Raw genomic sequence first — 23,464 nt, forward strand, 5'->3', positions numbered from 1 at the left:
AGGCGTTGGGGCAGATGATTCTTTTATGTTCCTTAAGTCTCAAAGAGATAATTTGTTAAGAAAGCTATGGCTGTTTACTTTTGTTCTTCCTTCAGGATTATACATTAATATGTAAAAATCTTCTCTAATAAGCTATATCAAGAGTGATTTGCTTGGTTTGAGATGGAATGGACAAGTCATACAAAGTGGATGCATCACACACCACTTGGGTAATCTGATTGGAGTTGATGTTGATTCACAGGCTTTGTTGGCATGGATTTCTGCAAGGATAAAGGATAAGTTTATGTATTGGAAATCACAGGCCTCACCTATGCATGTTTGGCTCAAACTGACACAATTCATTATGATTAGCATGATATCTTTTTTCTTGCCTTTACTGCCATGGACAAACAAAGCTTTGCATCAGATACAACAACCAATTAGATTTATAAAATGAAAAAGAGCAGGAAATAAGCTAGGGCAAACATGGATTTCTTTGTTACTACTCCGAACAGGAGTGAAGGGGCAACCCTATTAGATCACAAATTACAAATGGTCACTAGGAGATGGCCTTTAATTGCAAGATATATGTGTATCTCTAGAGCCATGGGTGGTAATGGCTAAGGCCCTCATAGAGGAGGTCGCACTTGTGCATGGTAATACGAGGATTGATGGTACATGGTGTGATGTAATGAATGGTTCCCAGTGGTGGCTTCACCTCTCCTTTCTCATTTGATTATCTCATGGAAGGAGATGTTGGCACACACTAAATAAAATCCTTCAGATTAGTGGTTGCAATTGAATTCTATGCAGGTGAGGTGTTGGCTACTTCACGACTTCTGGAGTGGCCAAACAAACTTGTTCAGTGGCCAAAATTCAATAGAATGACTCGATTGGGACTAGTGAGAATTATGGATGCTTTGTTACCACGTAGAGGCCGCTTATTATCTTTTCAAAAAATCTGTCAATATTTTCAGGTTCCACGTGGATATGTACAGTTATGGGAGAAGGTGAGGGCAGTACTTACACTGAGGATTAGCAACCTTGGTTAGATGCGGCATTTTGAAAGCCTTAGGACATTGTCCAGTGTACAACAAATCAAGTGTATCATATGATGGTGGAAGATAAGTGTTAGATCACTAAGAATGCTAATAGGGTATGGAACATCAGGAAAAGTAGCACCTGGTGTGGAAGGAAGTAATCTTATAGGTGTTGAAATATACAAGTGAATAGGGTGTGTGCGGAAACAAGCCCTTGGTTAGAGGCTGTAAAAGAGAATCTATAATGTGAGAGAACCTGTGAAAAGGTGAGAAGAATCTACTGGGAAGAGAATAAAGGGTAGCATGAGAAGATTTAGGAAGTGTGGAGATATTCTGGGAGAGGTGGAGAGAATCAAGCAAAAGAGGTGGAGTGAATCAAGGAGAAATCAGTGGGATTAGATGCTGTAAACTCTATTAATTGAGGCATTGGCCTAATGAGCATTTGTTAGTTTTTTATTATCCATGCCTACATTAAGCTATTTGTTAATTACTCATCACTAATCACGTCTTAATTATTTGCTAATCACTTTGTTAATGATGTTGATTCTAGTATTTGATCCACCATAGCTCATCACATTGCTGTAATTTTAACATGGTATCAGAGCCAAGCCTAGAATCCATCAATTTGTGAGCCCATTATCTTGCTAATCACTTTGCTAATTAGGATTAGTAGAAAATTAATATTTTTCTCTCTTTTTCAACTATTCTTTGCACCCCCAGCCAGTGGAGGAGCTCCCTCTCCTTGCACACTCAAAATTAGCCCCATTGCTTCTAGCCATACATAGCCAACCCATAGCTGCTCCAGCCACTCGAATCAAAAGCGCAAACCGTTGGCGGAATGAGGAGAAATCACGTTTTTATCAAGCATCATTTTTCTATAGCAAATCAGTGATTTCCACTTCATCAAATCAAATGGGTCTAATTCCTCTTAGCCCGAGGTGTTTTCAAGGATGCTCTACAAAAGCTGGTGAAGTCAGAATTTGATTTGATCAAGTCTACAGTGAGATCCAAGCTCTTCATCAAATCTACAGGTGACTTTGGTAAAATAGAGATTAAGTGTAAGATCCATGTCCCCACCGCGCATGGTGCTAGCAGCGGAAGTAGCACATCATGCGCGGGGCAGGGGTCCCACACTCGGGGCCTCGCCCACGGATATCCGGACAAGAGACTAATCCGTCGGTTTATCCAAAACCGAAACCAGAAACACTTCCTTTACCCGGAAAGCACGGGCAATTCCACCAGGATAACTCTTTATTCTAACGTGGTCAAGACCATTACTGATCAAGCTGATTTGACTGCACCTATAAAGATACTCGGTCAGATCAAGGAAGAAACTTGCACTTGGATCATTGGGATCAATGCTTTTTTCCCCATCAAGAGGCACAGCCGTTGATTCCTATCCATAGAACAATTACTATTCGGGATTTACTTTATCTATCATAATAACAGAATTTGAGTCTCGGATTACGGATCCATCAGTCCAGCCTAACCCCATCCATTACCATGGGTTAGCCAACCTCCCAACCACTGTAGTGATAGGATCCAATTAGGAATTTGGTTAGGTTTTGTCTCGAGTACCAGGGAAAAGAGTTCCCAGGCCCCCTAGCCGGAAGTTCATGCAAACATAAAATTAGTCACACCACTTACACACCCAATATGAAATTGCCTTTTTCTCAGCATCAGCTAACTTCAAAATAATCCTTTAACGAAACCATTATGTCACTGATGACAATCCTTGAAATCTCTAGTTGAATCCTTATTTCCAATCATTCATTCATCGGTGTACTTATGGCATCATTGGCAACCAGAACGCTCACCACCTGTTCACTAAGGGGCCTTTTCAATAGTTCCTAGCTCATAGTAATCGACAATATATTCACATAACCAAAATGGAATCTCCGTAGAAGATCAGCAAGATCAACCAACAGATCCATATAAAAGAGCCATGGACTCATCCGTTGAGGACCAGCAAGGTCAATCAACCAGATTCATGCTCGATTTCAGAAAACAACTCTTACTCTTTGTTCCAATATCTTCCACGACGCACGTGTGGGTATCTTCGGCGACCCAGAGCCCGAGCACCGTATGGTCAGCACCCTCTAGGATCCTTCGCAGGTGACCTAGCGCTTCACTCATAGGCCGCTTCCTTGGTCCCTCATCCACCATACCGGAATCTCACCATTTAAATCGAACCGAGGCTGGTCAAGACCTCGGTCGACCTTGCTATGCAAGGCGTCCTCCATTGACTCTCCGTCAGCAGTTACAACTTTAACAGTTAGGTCTTCATGACCTTAATCCACAAGACCGTCAAAATGCTTTCCTAGCATTCATGACATAAAACAGTCATTTACAAACAGTCACAAAATACAGTTTCTAAATCGAACTCTCGTCCTTCCACATTATCCCTCCTTAGTCCACATTACTTATTCCACATTCCATTCATCACTGTGTACTCATTCTCATCCATTTTCTCATATCGACGACACATTAATTCACATACACATTCACATTCACATCCATATATCCACATCTACATGCATACATCCATTTTCACATCCTCATTTATACATCCACATCCCATATCCACATTCATACATACACATCCATATCCACATCCATACATCCACATCCACATCCACATTCCCATTTACATCTATACATCCACATCTACATCCACATACATACATACATCCACATCTGTATCTACTCATTCACATCCACATCCACATACATACATCCATTTCCACATTCCCATTCATATAACCCCATATGCCTTCACATTTAATCTTTTACATCACATCCATTCTTGCCCTATCACAATCCATATACATCTTATCCTATCACATACACTTCTTACCTCATCTCATACACATCTTATCACATCTTAATTCATCTTATCACCTGTTAACTTATTTCATAAGCATCTTATCACCTCTTATCACATCTTATACACCTCTTATCACATCCTATCACATCTCATATCTATTTATAGAATACAAGAGAATTCTTATATTTGATATAAGATTTCTTTACACATTTATTTATGCATAAATTCCATTTAAGGAGATTAATACTTTCGAAGTAAAAATCAATCTTTTATGCATCTTCCTATGCATAAATTCATTTTAAATGAAAATGACACTTTTGAATTAAAATTCAATCTTTTATGCATCTTCCTATGCATAAATTCAATTTAGATGAGAATGACACTTTTGAAACAATCTTTTATGCATCTTCCTATGCATAAATTCAATTTAGTAGGAATTACACTTTTAGAATAAAAGAATTTCTCTTATGCATCTAAGTTATGCATAAATTCCATTTATGATGAAAATCACACTTTTAGTATAAAAAGAATATCTTTTATGCATACTTCTATGCATGAAATCCAAATGTGATAAAAGTAACACTTTTATAATAAAATAATCAACTCTTATGCATACTTCTATGCATGAAATTCAATTGTGATAAAAGTAACACTTTTATAATAAAATAATCAACTTTTATGCATACCTCTATGCATGAAATCCAATTATGATAAAAGTAACACTTTTATAATAAAATAATCAACTCTTATACTTCTATGCATGAAATTCAATTGCGATAAAAGTAACACTTTTATAATAAAATAATCAACTTTTATGCATACCTCTATGCATGAAATCCAAATATGATAAAAATAACACTTTTATAATAAAATAATCATCTTTTATGCATACATCTATGCATGAAATTCAAAAAGTAACACTTTTATAATAAAATAATCATCTTTTATGCATACATCTATGCATGAAATTCAATTATGCTAAAAGTAACACTTTTGTAATAAAATAATCATCTTTTATGCATACCTCTATGCATGAAATTCAATTATGCTAAAAGTAACACTTTTGTAATAAAATAATCATCTTTTATGCATACCTCTATGCATGAAATTCAATTATGCTAAAAGTAACACTTTTGTAATAAAATAATCATCTTTTATGCATACCTCTATGCATGAAATTCAAATTTGATAAAAGTAACACTTTTATAATAAAATAATCATCTTTTATGCATACCTCTATGCATGAAATTCAAATATGATAAAAGTAACACTTTTACATTAAAATAATAATCTTTTATGCATACCTCTATGCATGAAATCTAATTATGATAAAAGTAACACTTTTATGTTAAAATAATAATCTTTTATGCATACCTCTATGCATGAAAATCAATTATGCATAATATAAAAATCAATTTCTTTATCATTACAATGAATATCTTCAATTAATCTAGGATGATAATTCCTAGAATATGATAGGAATTCCTCTTTTCATGCTTTGAATGAAATTATTTTAAGCGTAATTTTTATAAAAATTTTGCCATAGCTCCGCTGCTATGACTGAAAAATTTTGCCATAGCTCCGCTGCTATGACTGATAAATCTCAATTTTTCTAAGGGATAAAGCTTATCATTAAGAAATAATTAGAATGATCCCTAATTGGATCAATAATCCATAATGGATTGAATCATCAATATTCATGAAATACATAAACTAAAAGCATAGAAAAAAGCCATTAATTTGGCCTCAAGTATAGATTAATCTTGGATTAAGAAAAAGCTTTATGAAAAGCTTCATTTGGATTGAGAATGGGTCATGAGTATGACCATTTCTTGAGTGAGAGAGAGAAATTACATAAAAACCATTTGAATTAAGCATAAATGGAAATTTATGTAATTCTTAAATCAATTAACTTCAATAGCATTCATCAAATTATGTAACTCTTCACTACCATTCATCAATTAACTTCAATAGCATTCAAAAACCATTCCAATTAAGCTTCTCAAGCTTGAGAGGGGTTGAGAAGAGAGAAACATTGAGAAATTATAGAAAAGATCAAAATTCACCATTTACCTTACAAATTGCTTGATTCTTTGTTCACGGTAGAGGCCCCCAACCAATCAATTAGTTAAGTATGTTGATGGAGCCACCAATGGGGATTGAAGAAAGAGGGAAGCTCCAATTTCTTCAATTTGGAGAGAATTTTAGAGAATAGTAGAAATTAGCATGATTTCAACATAACTCTAGTATAGTAAATTTATTCTTCTATTTTTTTCAAAGGACTTATGTTCTATTTATAGGAGAGGGAAGCTCTAACCAAAGCTAACTGAATTCTAAAATTTTCCAAATTCAGTTTGGTTAAATTTGGACTAGATTTGGATCTAGTTTGGTTCCTTTTTTATTCGGTTTGGTTCTATTTTGATTTGGTTTGATTCAAGAGAGAAGAGAGATAAAAATATCACATTATTTTTGAGTTTAAAACTCATTCAAGCATGTGAAATATGCACCTCCTTTAATGGACTCCCCTTCCTTACATATGTGTCAAAATGGAATCATTATACCCAAAATATCTTATATTTTTAATATTGCTCGTAGTTTTTTACTAATAAACCTTGTACATTTTCAACTCTTCATCTTATGTGAGCATTTACTCATTTTTGGATACCCAAAATATCTCATATTTTTAATATTGCTCATAGTTTTTTACTAATAAACCTTGTACATTTTCAACTCTTCATCTTATGTGAGCATTTACTCATTTTTGGATACCCAAAATATCTCATATTTTTTATATTACTCATAGTTTCTTACTAATAAACCTTGTACGTAGTCAACTCTTCATCTTATGTGAGCATTTACTCGTTTTTGGGTATCTTCTTTTACAAATTGGATTTATCTCCTCCCTACACATGGATTGATGCTATTGGCCCATAGGAACCTTAATTGGACCATAATCCAAAATTTTTTGAAAATCTAGACCCTTAGGCTAAGGTCCTTTATACCCATTTTCAATAAATTCCAATTGCACATTGGAAAGTTATTTTTGAATTTCTGTTTCAGGGGAATTCATTTTAATAATATGAGAAATTTTTCTATCTAAAAATATTCAAAATCTGAATATTCTCTCTCTAGAATATTCTCTCTCTAAATCAAAACAGTTAGAAACAAGGTCTTTTATATTTCTGAAGAGGGGATTGATTACAGGGGAAGATACTGGACATTTTGAGAGGCTGTGGAGGAATCTTACGTTCTCTCCCACTTGAAAAACGCGAGATGCCCTCATCTCGCAAACTGGGGGTAATTTCGCAAGATGCATAAATATGAGACTGAGAGAAAATTTTTAATTTAGATTAACCACCAAGAAAAGTCTCAAAGAGAGCAAGACTCAAGACAAGAACAAAGATTTTAACTTTATTCATTCTTGGAACATATACAGTAAAGATAGAAGAACTTTTTACACTCCCATAAGCTCGTCCATCATATGGTCACAAAAGCAGCACTCACAAGCTGCACACGTATAAGGTAATTCATCTATGGGAATAATTCGACCGGTTATTGCAGCACCTACCTCAGTGGTATGAGGTGATCTAACAAAAGGACCTCTGAGAGGCAAGCCAAAAACAAGGTAAAGGCATATCTTCTGATGAGGAAGAAAACACGCCAGTAAGAAGACCCGCTCAGAAAACCCAACATGCCTTGATCTCATCACGCGCAATAGTATCGGGGACCCAAACCAAAGCTTCAATAACCATAGCCAACCGGACATTGTTACGAAAGTGCTGTTGACCCCACGGTGTTACCCTAGTTATGTCTTGATAGGTCTGCCATTCGGTCTGAGCTACTGAAGTTCCCAAGTGAGGGAAAAGTGAGCGCTCATACAGTTCTATAAAATCCTTCTTCACAGACTCGCTTGCGTCTTGAAGGTGAGAAATCATCATGGATAAAACCAATTCCTACTGCCAAGCCATGAAGGAGATTAAGAAAGAAAGGAGATCAATGGAAGTAAGATTACTGCGAGCGGCAAGTAAAAGTTACGACTTATATAAAGGAAGGAGCTAGCGTAACTTAGAAGTCAACGGTATCTTGCTACTGAAGTTTTACCGTCTTTCCATGATTTGGTTTTAGCACAGTTTTCTATAGAAGGTATTAAGAATTTTGAGATGAGGAGATAAAAGAAGTTCGTAGGCTGAGTCACCTAATTTCTTTGGTCCACAATATCTAGGAGATAACTACTTATACTCCCCAAGAGATAAAGAACTTCTTTTGGTCCGTACTCAATGAAGACCATATCTGCTTCTCTGAATTCTCTAACTGTCCTCTTCTTATCTGTATACTGTTTCTGTCAATCCTGGGCAGCTTTTATATCTTTATGAATTGCCTTCATCTGTTCCTCTATGACGCCAAGCATTGGACTGGTCATCTCGACCCTAATCAATGGGTCGGACCTAGTTTAAGAAATCTTGTCCGAGACGGACCCTGATTAGATTGGTATGAAGGAATTGGTCTATGAATTTGGGTTCTAGATTTCCCTGTGCCCTTTTCATGGTAGGAGTCGGGCAGTCTTTTAACTGATGACCAAAACCTTGGAATTCAAAACACCAGTTCTCACTTCTTAACTCATCGTTCTGAAACCTTAAAACAGGTGGGCTCCTGAGAAGGTATTCTGGGTAAAGTGTCTTCCCTTTTTAAATAGAATCTTTCTTTTATTTAGAGAGGGAATAATTATAAGATCAGAAAAGGAGATTCTTACTCCTGTATACCTCGAAGGCTGGGGGAGGAATCTTACATTCTACCCCACTGTCCTCATCTCGCAAAGTAGAGGATAACTCTTTTGCTTAAGATCCAATTTATTCTGGGATTCCTTATATTCTGTTCAACCCAACAGAATATAAGGATAAATATCCCTTACATAGAACTCATCATTAAAAAATAATTCATTCAGATCATATCATTCATATCTTTAACACGATAATGATCCATTAGATCGAAAAATTTCCTTCTGAACATTCCTCCACGGGAATTTTAGTTAAGCAAGTTCTCAATTTGTCATCCCTTAACTTGATCTACCATCTCAAGTATTAACAGTAGCAATTTGACAGCACAATCCACTAATCTCATAGTGATTTGCTAAAATCATTATCATCATTTATCATTACAGAGACTCGTCCCAATCATCCACATTGTGGTTTCCCTCAACTTATTACATTTCAACCCATTTTCAGGGATCATCATTTTTCAATCAAAATCCAAATCAATTCATCAGTTCCCAAACAGAATTAAAATCATATCAACCACATTCCAATTCATCAACTGGATAGCATTAATGATTATAATTTCAAGTCTTAGATTTACTCGTATATACTGCCAGTAAAGAGCTGCAGTTATACCTTCGGTATATACGGATAGTCATGATACTCGAAATTATAATGTAAATACCATCATGTCTAGGCCTCAAGCAAGTCAGGGTTCCCTACAATTGCGGTACTTCCAATTGAAGGCCTAATTACTAATTTATGAATTTCAGTTTGAATAACAAATTGTATAAATTATATCACACAATTACAACCTTTTTGGGCGTCTTGATAAATTTTTGACATAATTGGCTCCTCAGTTGATCTTATTGGAGATCTATGACATATGTCTGATAAATAGATTTTTCTTTATCCAATCGTCCGTAAACAATCACTTAAATAATAGGAAAATTTTTTTTATTCATTTGTATATTTATATACAAGTTGCAATAAGTACATAGAGTGGCTCGGCTCCAAAATTCAAAATCTCCTCTCGGGAGATGCATAAGACGACGGTATTGGGCCATAGTCATGCCCTGTTACATAATTTCTCTAATTGCGAAGGAAGCTATTATTTTCTCCTTAGGGATAAATCGACTAAAGAGTCTATAAACTCGACAAGAAAGTCTGAAATTTTGAGGCGTTGAATGATATAGAATGACACCACGCGTCATTTTCAGCTTTATCAAAATCATGGCCAATGAGAGGTTCTGCCTCAGCATTGCATGCCGGTTGCAAGAGGCATGGATATATAGCCCTGCAACCCACTTATGCTGTTGTCTCTCCACTAGGTTAGGAAAATATAATTCCTCAAAATGGCGTGCGAGTCTTGCTCGATTTGTTCGAGTTGAAGCGGAAGAGATGAGATGTTTGAAGGCGAATGCAGTCATATCTTGAGACTGGGTGAGGTCGGGAATACCAGATAAGTAGGGAGCTTCCATGGCGAACGCAGTCATATCTTGAGACTGGGTTAGGTCGGTAATACGAGATAAGTAGGGAGCTTCCATCTATATAAAAAAAAATCTTTGATTAAAAATTCTTCATTAAAGAGGCTTACGGAATGAAAATACATTATGAAAATGCTTTTTCTAAATTTTTATTATCAATTTATGATAAGAATTTGCTTATCCGTATTAGTTTTCACCTTGCTCTGATACCAACTTTAAGATCCTTGTCCCCACCACGCAACGGATTCATGGTGCTAGCAACGGAAGTAGCAATCATGTGTGGGGCAGGGGTCCCACACTCGGGGCCTCGCCCACGGATATCCGGACAAGAGACTAATCTGTCGGTTTATCCAAAACCGAAACCGGAATAACTTCCTTTTCCCGAAAAGCACGGGCGATTCCACCAGGATAACTCTTTACTCTAACGTGGTCAAGACCATTACTGATCAAGCTGATCTGACTGCACCTATAAAGATACTCGCTCAGATCAAGGAAGAAACTTGCACTTGGATCATTGGGATCAACGCTTTTTTCCCCAACAAGAGGCACAGCCTTTGATTCCTGTCCATAGAACAATTACTATCTGGGATTTACTTTATCTATCGTAATAACAGAATTTGAGTCTCGGTTTACGGCGAATTCATCAGTCCAGCCTAACCCCATCCAGTCCCATGGGTTAGCCAACCTCCCAACCACTGTAGTGATGGGATCCAATTAGGAATTTGGTTAGGTTTTGTCCCGGGTACCAGGGAAAAGAGTTCCCAGGCCCCCTAGCCGGAAGTTCATGCAAACATAAAATTAGTCACACCACTTACACACCCAATATGAAATTGCCTTTTTCTCAGCATCAGCAGCTAACTTTAAAACAATCCTTTAACGAAACCATTATGTCACTGACGACAATCCTTAAAATCTCTGGTTGACCATGCCCGGTTTCAGAAAACAACTCTTACTCTTTGTTCCAATATCTTCCACAACGCACGTGTGGGTATCTTCGGCGACCCAGAGCTCGAGCACCATATGGTCAGCACCCTCTAGGATCCTTCGCAGGTGACCTAGTGCTTCACTCATAGGCCGCTTCCTTGGTCCCTCATCCACCATACCGACGGAAGCTCACCATTTAAATCAAACCGAGGCTGGTCAAGACCTCGGTCGACCTTGCTACGCGAGGCGTCCTCCATTGACTCTCCGTCAGCAGTTGCAACTTTAACAGTTAGGTCTTCATGACCTTAATCCACAAGACGGTCAAAATGCTTTCCCAGCATTCTTGACATAAAACAGTCATTTACAAATAATCACAAAATACAGTTTCTAAATCGAACTCTCGTCCTTCCACATTATCCCTTCTTAGTCCACATTACTTATTCCACATTCCATTCAGTGTGTACTCATTCTCATCCATTCCCTCATATCGACGACACATTAACATTCACATCCATATATCCACATCTACATGGACACCTGGTGTGAAGAAGGCTATGGAAGCCATGAATGCAAAATTATGAAGATCTGGAAGAGTTAAAAATGATGTGCAGAGGTTGACTTATGATGGTTATGTGGCACATCATTATGCTTATATGGAAAAAGTTGTGCAAGTTGTAGAACCCACATGTTTTGATGAGGCGCATAAAAGATTTTTTTAATATTAAAAGTGTGATTTTATGCATAAATTAGATGCATAAGAGAAATTCTTTTATTCTAAAAGTGTAAATCCTACTAAATTGGATTTATGCATGGAAAGATGCAGAAAGTTTTTTGTTGAATCCAAAAGTATTATTCTCATCAATTTTGATTTTATGCATAGAATGATGTATAAAGAAATCTATTTTTAGTTCAAAAGAGTTATTTTCATCAATTTTGATTTTATGCATAGGAAGATGCATAAAAGATTGATTTTTAATCCATTTTCACATCCTCATTTATACACCCACATCCCATATCCACATTCATACATACACATCCATATCCACATCCATACATCCACATCCACATCCACATCCACATTCATACATCCACATCCACATTCCCATTTACATCTATACATCCACATCTACATCCACATACATACATACATCCACATCCGTATCTACATCCATACATCCACATTCACATCCACATCCACATACATACATCCATTTCCACATTCCCATTCATATAACCCCATATGCCTTCACATCTAATCTTTTACATCACATCCATATTTGCCCTATCACAACCCATATACATCTTATCCTATCACATACAATTCTTACCTCATCTCATACACATCTTATCACATCTTAATTCATCTTATCACCTGCTAACTTATTTCATAAGCATCTTATCACCTCTTATCACATCTTATACACCTCTTAATCTCATATCTATTTATAGAATACAAGAGAATTCTTATATTTGATATAAGATTTCTTTACACATTTATTTATGCATAAATTCCATTTAAGGAGATTAATACTTTCGAAGTAAAAATCAATCTTTTATGCATCTTCCTATGCATAAATTCATTTTAAATGAAAATGACACTTTTGAATTAAAATTCAATCTTTTATGCATCTTCCTATGCATAAATTCAATTTAGATGAGAATAACACTTTTGAATCAATCTTTTATGCATCTTCCTATGCATAAATTCAATTTGGTAGAAATTACACTTTTAGAAAAAAAGAATTTCTCTTATGCATCTAAGTTATGCATAAAATCCATTTATGATGAAAATCACACTTTTAGTATAAAAAGAATATCTTTTATGCATACTTCTATGCATGAAATCCAAATATGATAAAAGTAACACTTTTATAATAAAATAATCAACTCTTATGCATACTTCTATGCATGAAATTCAATTGTGATAAAAGTAACACTTTTATAATAAAATAATCAACTTTTATGCATACCTCTATGCATGAAATCCAAATATGATAAAAGTAATACTTTTATATTAAAATAATCAACTCTTATGCATACTTCTATGCATTAAATTCAATTGTGATAAAAGTAACACTTTTGTAATAAAATAATCATCTTTTATGCATACCTCTATGCATGAAATCTAATTATGATAAAAGTAACACTTTTACAATAAAATAATCAACTCTTATGCATACTTCTATGCATGAAATTCAATTGTGATAAAAGTAACACTTTTATAATAAAATAATCAACTTTTATGCATACCTCTATGCATGAAATCCAAATATGATAAAAATAACACTTTTATAATAAAATAATCATCTTTTATGCATACATTTATGCATGAAATTCAAAAAGTAACACTTTTATAATAAAATAATCATCTTTTATGCATACATCTATGCATGAAATTCAATTATGCTAAAAGTAACACTTTTGTAATAAAATAATCATCTTTTATGCATACCTCTATGCATGAAATTCAATTATGCTAAAAGTAACACTTTTATAATAAAATAATCGTCTTTTACGCATACCTCTATGCATGAAATTCAATTATGCTAAAAGTAACACTTTTGTAATAAAATAATCATCTTTTATGCATACCTCTATGCATGAAATTCAAATTTGATAAAAGTAACACTTTTATAATAAAATAATCATCTTTTATGCATACCTCTATGCATGAAATTCAAATATGATAAAAGTAACACTTTTACATTAAAATAATAATCTTTTATGCATACCTCTATGCATGAAATCTAATTATGATAAAAGTAAAACTTTTATGTTAAAATAATAATCTTTTATGCATACCTCTATGCATGAAAATCAATTATGCATAATATAATAATCAATTTCTCTATGATTACAATGAATATCTTCAATTAATCTAGGATGATAATTCCAAGAATATGGTAGGAATTTCTCTTTTCATGCTTTGAATGAAATTATTTTATGCGTAATTTTTATAAAAAATTTGCCATAGCTCCGCTGCTATGACTGATAAATCTCAATTTTTCTAAGGGATAAAGCTTATCATTAAGAAATAATTAGAATGATCCCTAATTGGATCAATAATCCATAATGGATTGAATCATCAATATTCATGAAATACATAAACTAAAAGCATAGAAAAAAGCCATTAATTTGGCCTCAAGTATAGATTAATCTTGGATTAAGAAAAAGCTTTATGAAAAGCTTCATTTGGATTGAGAATGGGTCATGAGTATGACCATTTCTTGAGTGAGAGAGAGAAATTACATAAAAAGCTTTATGAAAAGCTTCATTTGGATTGAGAATGGGTCATGAGTATGACCATTTCTTGAGTGAGAGAGAGAAATTACATAAAAACCATTTGAATTAAGCATAAATGAAAATTTATGTAATTCTTAAATCAATTAACTTCAATAGCATTCATCAAATTATGTAACTCTTCACTACCATTCATCAATTAACTTCAATAGCATTAAAAAACCATTCCAATTAAGCTTCTCAAGCTTGAGAGGGGTTGAGAAGAGAGAAACATTGAGAAATTATAGAAAAGATCAAAATTCACCATTTACCTTACAAATTGCTTGATTCTTTGTTCACGGTAGAGGCCCCCAACCAATCAATTAGTTAAGTATGTTGATGGAGTCACCAATGGGGATTGAAGAAAGAGGGAAGCTCCAATTTCTTCAATTTGGAGAGAATTTTAGAGAATAGTAGAAATTAACATTATTTCAACATAACTCTAGTATAGTAAATTTATTCTTCTATTTTTTTCAAAGGACTCATGTTCTATTTATAGGAGAGGGAAGCTCTAACCAAAGCTAACTGAATTCTAGAATTTTCTAAATTCAGTTTGGTTGAATTTGGACTAGATTTGGATCTAGTTTGGTTCCTTTTTTATTCGGTTTGGTTCCATTTTGATTTGGTTTGATTCAAGAGAGAGGAGAGATAAAAATATCACATTATTTTTTAGTTTAAAACTCATTCAAGCATGTGAAATATGCACCTCCTTTAATGGACTCCCCTTCCTTACATATGTGTCAAAATGGAATCATTATACCCAAAATATCTCATATTTTTAATATTGCTCATAGTTTTTTACTAATAAACCTTGTACATTTTCAACTCTTCATCTTATGTGAGCATTTACTCATTTTTGGATACCCAAAATATCTCATATTTTTAATATTGCTCATAGTTTTTTACTAATAAACCTTGTACATTTTCAACTCTTCATCTTATGTGAGCATTTACTCATTTTTGGATACCCAAAATATCTCATATTTTTTATATTACTCATAGTTTCTTACTAATAAACCTTGTACGTAGTCAACTCTTCATCTTATGTGAGCATTTACTCGTTTTTGGGTATCTTCTTTTACAAATTACATTTATCTCCTCCCTACACATGGATTGATGCTATTGGCCCATAGGAACCTTAATTGGACCATAATCCAAATTTTTTTAAAAATCTAGACCCTTAGGCTAAGGTCTTTTATACCCATTTTCAATAAATTCCAATTGCACATTGGAAAGTTCTTTTTGAATTTTTGTTTCAGGGGAATTCATTTTAATAATATGAGAAATTTTTCTATCTAAAAATATTCAAAATCTCAATATTCTCTCTCTAGAATATTCTCTCTCTCTAAATCAAAACAGTTAGAAACAAGGTCTTTTATATTTCTGAAGAGAGGATTGATTACAAGGGAAGATATTGGACATTTTGAGAGGCTGTGGAGGAATCTTACATTCTCTCCCACTTGAAAAACGCGAGATACCCTCATCTCGTAAACTGGGATAATTTCGCAAGATGCATAAATATGAGACTGAGAGAAAATTTTTAATTTAGATTAACCACCAAGAAAAGTCTCAAAGAGAGGAAGACTCAAGACAAGAACAAAGATTTTAACTTTATTCATTCTTGGAACATATACAGTAAAGATAGAAGAACTTTTTACACTCCCATAAGCACGTCCATCATACGGTCACAAAAGCAGCACTCACAAGCTGCACACGTATAACGTAATTCATCTATGGAAAAAATTCGACCGGTTATTACAGCACCTACCTCAGTGTGGTATGAGGTGATCTAACAAAAGAACCTCTGAGAGGCAAGCCAAAAACAGGGTAAAGGCATATCTTTTGATGAGGAAAAAAACACGCCACTAAGAAGACCCCCTCAAAAAACCCAACATGCCTTGATCTCATCACGCGCAATAGTATCGGGGACCCAAACCCAAAGCTTCAATAACCATAGCCAACCGGACATTGTTACGAAAGTGTTGTTGACCCCACGGTGTTACCCTAGTTATGTCTTGATAGGTCTGCCATTCGGTCTGAGCTACTGAAATTCCCAAGTGAGGAAAAAGTGAGCGCTCATACAGTTCTATAAAATCCTTCTTCACAGACTCGCTTGCGTCTTGAAGGTGAGAAATCATCATGGATAAAACCAATTCCTGCTGCCAAGCCATGAAGGAGATTAAGAAAGAAAGGAGATTGATGGAAGTAAGATTACTGCGAGCGGCAAGTAAAAGTTATGACTTATATAAAGGAAGGAGCTAGCGTAACTTAGAAGTCAACGGTATCTTGCTACTGAAGTTTTACTGTCTTTCCATGATTTGGTTTTAGCACAATTTTCTATAGAAGGTATTAAGAATTTTGAGATGAGGAGATAAAAGAAGTTCGTAGGCTGAGTCACCTACTTTCTTTGGTCCACAATATCTGGGAGATAACTACTTATACTCCCCAAGAGATAAAGAACTTCTTTTGGTCCGTACTCAATAAAGACCATATCTGCTTCTCTGAATTCTCTGACTGTCCTCTTCTTATCTGTATACTGTTTCTGTCAATCCTGGGCAGCTTTTATATCTTTATGAATTGCCTGCATCTGTTGCTCTATGACGCCAAGCATTGGACTAGTCATCTCGACCCTAATCAATGGGTCAGACCTAGTTTAAGAAATCTTGTCCGAGATGGACCCTGATTAGATTGGTATGAAGGAATTGGTCTATGAATTTGGGTTCTAGACTTCCCTGTGCCCTTTTCATGGTAGGAGTCGGGCAGTCTTTTAACTGATGACCAAAACCTTGGCATTCAAAACACCGGTTCTCACTTCTGAACTCATCGTTTTGAAACCTTAGAACAGGTGGGCTCCTGAGAAGGTATTCTGGGTAAAGTGTCTTCCCTTTTTAAATAGAATCTTTCTTTTATTTAGAGAGGGAATAATTATAAGATCAGAAAAGGAGATTCTTACTCCTGTATACCTCGAAGGCTGGGGGAGGAATCTTACATTCTACCCCACTTAAAAAGTGCGAGATGTCCTCATCTCGCAAAGTAGAGGACAACTCTTTTGCTTAAGATCCAATTTATTCTAGGATTCCTTATATTCTGGTCAACCCAACAGAATATAGGGATAAATATCCCTTATATAGAACTCATCATTAAAAATATCCCTTATATAGAACTCATCATTAAAAAATAATTCATTCAGATCATATCATTCATATCTTTAACACGATAATGGTCCATTAGATTGAAAAATTTCCTTTTGAACATTCCTCCCACGGGAATTTTAGTTAAGCAAGTTCTCAATTTGTCATCCCTTAACTTGATCTATCGTCTCAAGTATTAACAGTAGCAATTTGACAGCACAATCCACTAATCTTATAGTGATTTGCTGAAATCATTATCATCATTTATCATTATAGGGACTCGTCCCAATCATCCACATTGTGGTTTCGCTCAGCTTATTACATTTCAACCCATTTTCAGGGATCATCATTTTTCAATCAGAATCCAAATCAATTCATCAGTTCCCAAACAGAATTTAAATCATATCAACCACATTCGAATTCATCAACTGGATAGCATTAATGATTATAATTTCAAGTCTTAGATTTACTCGTATATACTGCCGGTAAAGAGCTGCAGTTATACCTTCGGTATATACGGATAGTCATGATACTCGAAACTATAATGTAAATACCATCATGTCTAGGCCTCAAGCAAGTCAGGATTCCATACAATTGCGGTACTTCCAATTGAAGTCCTAATTACTAATTTACGAATTTCAGTTTGAATAACAAATTGTATAAGTTATCACACAATTACAACCTTTTTGGGTGTCTTGATAAATTTTTGACATAATTGGCTCCTCAGTTGATCTTATTGGAGATCTATGACATATGTCTGATAAACAGATTTTTCTTTATCCAATCGTCCGTAAACAATCACTTAAATAACAGGGAAATTTTTTTTATTCATTTGTATATTTATATACAAGTTGCAATAAGTACATAGAGTGGCTCGGCTCCAAAATTCAAAATCTCCTCAGGAGACGCATAAGATGACGGTATTGGGCCATAGTCATGCCCTGTTACATAATTTCTCTAATTGCGAATGGAGCTATTATTTTCTCCTTAGGGATAAATCGACTAAAGAGTCTATAAACTCGACAAGAAAGTCTGAAATTTTGAGGCGTTGAATGATATAGAATGACACCACGCGTCATTTTCAACTTTATCAAAATCATGGCCAATGAGAGGTTCTGCCTCAGCATTGCATGCGGGTTGCAAGAGGCATGGATATATAGCCCTCCAACCCACTTATGCTATTGTCTCTCCACTAGGTTAGGAAAATATAATTCCTCAAAATGGCGTGCGAGTCTTGCTCGACTTGTTCAAGTTGAAGCAAAAGAGATGAGATGTTCGAAGGCGAACGCAGTCATATCTTGAGATTGGGTGAGGTCACGAATACCAGATAAGTAGGGAGCTTCCATCTATTAAAAAAAAATTCTTTGATTAAAAATTCTTCATTAAAGAGGCTTACAGAATGAAAATACATTATGAAAATGCTTTTTCTGAATTTTTATTATCAATTTATGATAAGAATTTGCTTATCCGTATTAGTTTTCACCCTGCTCTGATACCAACTGTAAGATCCTTGTCCCCACCGCGCAACGGATTCATGGTGCTAGCAGCGAAAGTAGCACATCATGCGCGGGGCAGGGGTCCCACACTCGGGGCCTCGCCCACGGATATCCGGACAAGAGACTAATCCGTTGGTTTATTCAAAACCGAAACCGGAAAAACTTCCTTTACCCGGAAAGCACGGGTGATTCCACCATGATAACTCTTTACTCTAACGTGGTGAAGACCATTACTGATCAAGCTGATTTGACTGCACCTATAAAGATACTCGGTCAGATCAAGGAAGAAACTTACACTTGGATCATTGGGATCAACGCTTTTTCCCCATCAAGAGGCACAACCGTTGATTCCTATCCATAGAACAATTACTATTCGGGATTTACTTTATCTATCATAATAACAGAATTTGACTCTCGGTTTATGGCGGATCCATCAGTCCAGCCTAACCCCATCCAGTCCCATGGGTTAGCCAACCTCCCAATAGCCAACCTCCCAACCACTATAGTGATGGGATCCAATTAGGAATTTGGTTAGGTTTTGTCCCGGGTACCAGGGAAAAGAGTTCCCAGGCCCCCTAGCTGGAAGTTCATGCAAACATAAAATTAGTCACACCACTTACACACCCAATATGAAATTGCCTTTTTCTCAGCATCAGCTAACTTTAAAACAATCCTTTAACGAAACCATTATGTCACTGATGACAATCCTTGAAATCTCTGGTTGAATCCTTATTTCCAATCATTCATTCATCGGTGTACTTATGGCATCATTGCCAACCAGAACGCTCACCACCTGTTCACTCAAGGGCCTTTTCAATAGTTCCTAGCTCATAGTAACTGGCAATACATTCACATAACTAAAATGGAATCTCCGTAGAAGATCAGCAAGATCAACCAACAGATCCATATAAAAGAGCCATGGACTCATCCGTTGAGGACCAGCAAGGTCAATCAACCAGATCCATGCCCGGTTTCAGAAAACAACTCTTACTCTTTGTTCCAATATCTTCCACGACGCACGTGTGGGTATCTTCGGCGACCCAGAGCCCGAGCACCGTATGGTCAGCACCCTCTAGGATCCTTCGCAGGTGACCTAGCGCTTCACTCATAGGCCGCTTCCTTGGTCCCTCATCCACCGTACCGGAAGCTCACCATTTAAATCGAACCGAGGCTAGTCAAGACCTCGATCGACCTTGCTACGCGAGGTGTCCTCCATTGACTCTCCGTCAGCAGTTGCAACTTTAACAGTTAGGTCTTCATGACCTTAATCCACAAGACGGTCAAAATGCTTTCCCAGCATTCTTGACATAAAACAGTCATTTACAAACAGTCACAAAATACAGTTTCTAAATCGAACTCTCATCTTTCCACATTATCCCTCCTTAGTCCACATTACTTATTCCACATTCCATTCAGTGTATACTCATTCTCATCCATTTCCTCATATCGACGACACATTAATTCACATACACATTCACATTCACATCCATATATCCACATCTACATGCATACATCCATTTTCACATCCTCATTTATACACCCACATCCCATATCCACATTCATACATACACATCCATATCCACATCCATACATCCACATCCACATCCACATCCTCATTTATACACCCACATCCCATATCCACATTCATACATACACATCCATACATCCACATCCACATCCACATCCACATTCATACATCCACATCCACATTCCCATTTACATCTATACATCCACATCTACATCCACATACATACATCTATACATCCACATCTACATCCACATACATACATACATCCACATCCGTATCTACATCCATACATCCACATCCACATTCACATCCACATCCACATACATCCATTTTCACATTCCCATTCATATAACCCCATATGCCTTCACATCTAATCTTTTACATCACATCCATTCTTGCCCTATCACAACCCATATACATCTTATCCTATCACATACAATTCTTACCTCATCTTATACACATCTTAATTCATCTTATCACCTGCTAACTTATTTCATAAGCATCTTATCACCTCTTATCACATCTTATACACCTCTTATCACATCCTATCACATCTCATATCTATTTATAGAATACAAGAGAATTCTTATATTTGATATAAGATTTCTTTACACATTTATTTATGCATAAATTTCATTTAAGGAGATTAATACTTTCGAAGTAAAAATCAATCTTTTATGCATCTTCCTATGCATAAATTCATTTTAAATAAAAATGACACTTTTGAATTAAAATTCAATCTTTTATGCATCTTCCTATGCATAAATTCAATTTAGATGAGAATGACACTTTTGAATCAATCTTGTATGCATCTTCCTATGCATAAATTCAATTTGGTAGGAATTACACTTTTAGAATAAAAGAATTTCTCTTAGGCATCTAAGTTATGCATAAAATCCATTTATGATGAAAATCACACTTTTAGTATAAAAAGAATATCTTTTATGCATACTTCTATGCACGAAATCCAAATATGATAAAAGTAACACTTTTATAATAAAATAATCAACTCTTATGCATACTTCTATGCATGAAATTCAATTGTGATAAAAGTAACACTTTTATAATAAAATAATCAACTTTTATGCATACCTCCATGCATGAAATCCAAATATGATAAAAGTAACACTTTTATAATAAAATAATCAACTCTTATGCATACTTCTATGCATGAAATTCAATTGTGATAAAAGTAACACTTTTATAATAAAATAATCAACTTTTATGCATACCTCTATGTATGAAATCCAATTATGATAAAAGTAACACTTTTATAATAAAATAATCAACTCTTATGCATACTTCTATGCATGAAATCAATTGTGATAAAAGTAACACTTTTATAATAAAATAATCGACTTTTATGCATACCTCTATGCATGAAATCTAAATATGATAAAAATAACACTTTTATAATAAAATAATCATCTTTTATGCATACATCTATGCATGAAATTCAAAAAGTAACACTTTTATAATAAAATAATCATCTGAAAGAAAGTAACAGGGGTGGGTTAGTCCCTCACCAAGGGAGTGGCTCATGAAGGAGTCACCACTTAGCATCTCACGGGAGAAGCTCACCATTGATTCTTGGAATAGATAACATTATCATGAATGAGCCATAATCCCATTTACATTGGTATTTATACTCCACCCAAGAGTTCACACCTACTTACTAGTTGTCCATGGCCTTGGGCCCATAATGCTTTCTTACAAACCATCCCTTCCCCAATGGTTTCGTCCTCGAAAACCTCAAATGAATACCCCAAATTCGGAGAAGAATGTTCCATTTGGCTGAATTTACACCAACCCATATTGCTCTATCAATGCTTCATATCCCTCCAATGCTGAAATAGGTTGCCATGAAGCTTCTTCCTTAGGTAAACCCTTCCATTGAACAAGATACTCCACCAAGGTACGAGTGCGAAGTACCTTTTTCCTTGTACCCAAGATAGCTTCTGGAATGTATTCAATCATTCCCTCTTCATTCATTGGAGGTAACTCATCAACCATTTGATCGATCATACCCACATATCCTTTCAAGTGAGAGACATGAAACACATCATGAATCTTTGTTGTAGATGGAAGTAAGAGTTGATATGCAACCTCCCCAACTCTTCGTATCACTTGATAAGGACCATAATAGCGATGAGCTAGTTTGGTGTTTGTGCTTCCCTTCAAAGACGCATATCTTGACTTTGGTATTCTCAAAAGAACCCAATCTCCCAGTTTGAATTCCAATGGTCTTCGATGAACATTGGCATATTGTCTCATTTTCTCTTGTGCAACCTTCAAATTACTTTTGCATTGTTGCAACAAAGCTTGCATCCTTTCAGCTTCCTCCTTGGCATTATGGTTAGAAGTCTCATATGTACCCACCAACATAGGCAAATTGACCTTGTAACCATATAAAGCCTCAAAGGGTGACATGCCAATGCTCACATGATATGTTGAGTTGTAAGCAAACTCAGCCAAAGGTAACCAATCATCCCATGTGCTTTGAGTATCATGACAATAGTGGCGTAGATATGTTTCCACCCATTTGTTTACTCTTTCTGTTTGACCATCGGTTTCGGGATGATAGGCGGTGCTTGGAGTAAGCTTGGTTCCCATATATTCAAACAATGTTCTCCAAAAAGTGCTCATGAATTTGACATCGCGATCACTCACAATTTGTGACGGCATACCATGCAACTTGAAAACCCCATCAACAAATTGCTTGGCAACATTTTGGGCTGAATATGTGACCTTGGAAGGAATGAAATGGGCCACTTTGGTCAATCTATCCACCACAACATACAAGCTGTCCCACCCTTTCTTTGTGCGCGGAAGGTTAGTAATGAAATCCATTGATATATGACTCCATTTGCCTTCGGGAATGGGCAATGGCTGAAGCAAACCTCCCGGTTTATGTGTAGGATCCTTGTTCAATTGACATGACCGGCACCCACTTACATAAGCATGAATGCTCTTCCACATCCCCTTCCAAAAGAAACTTTTCCTTATTGCATCAAAGGTTTTG

Source organism: Cibotium barometz, chromosome 42 (assembly GCF_041138505.1).
Source record: "Cibotium barometz isolate CiBa-2024 chromosome 42, ASM4113850v1, whole genome shotgun sequence".
In the NCBI taxonomy this organism is placed as follows: domain Eukaryota; kingdom Viridiplantae; phylum Streptophyta; class Polypodiopsida; order Cyatheales; family Cibotiaceae; genus Cibotium; species Cibotium barometz.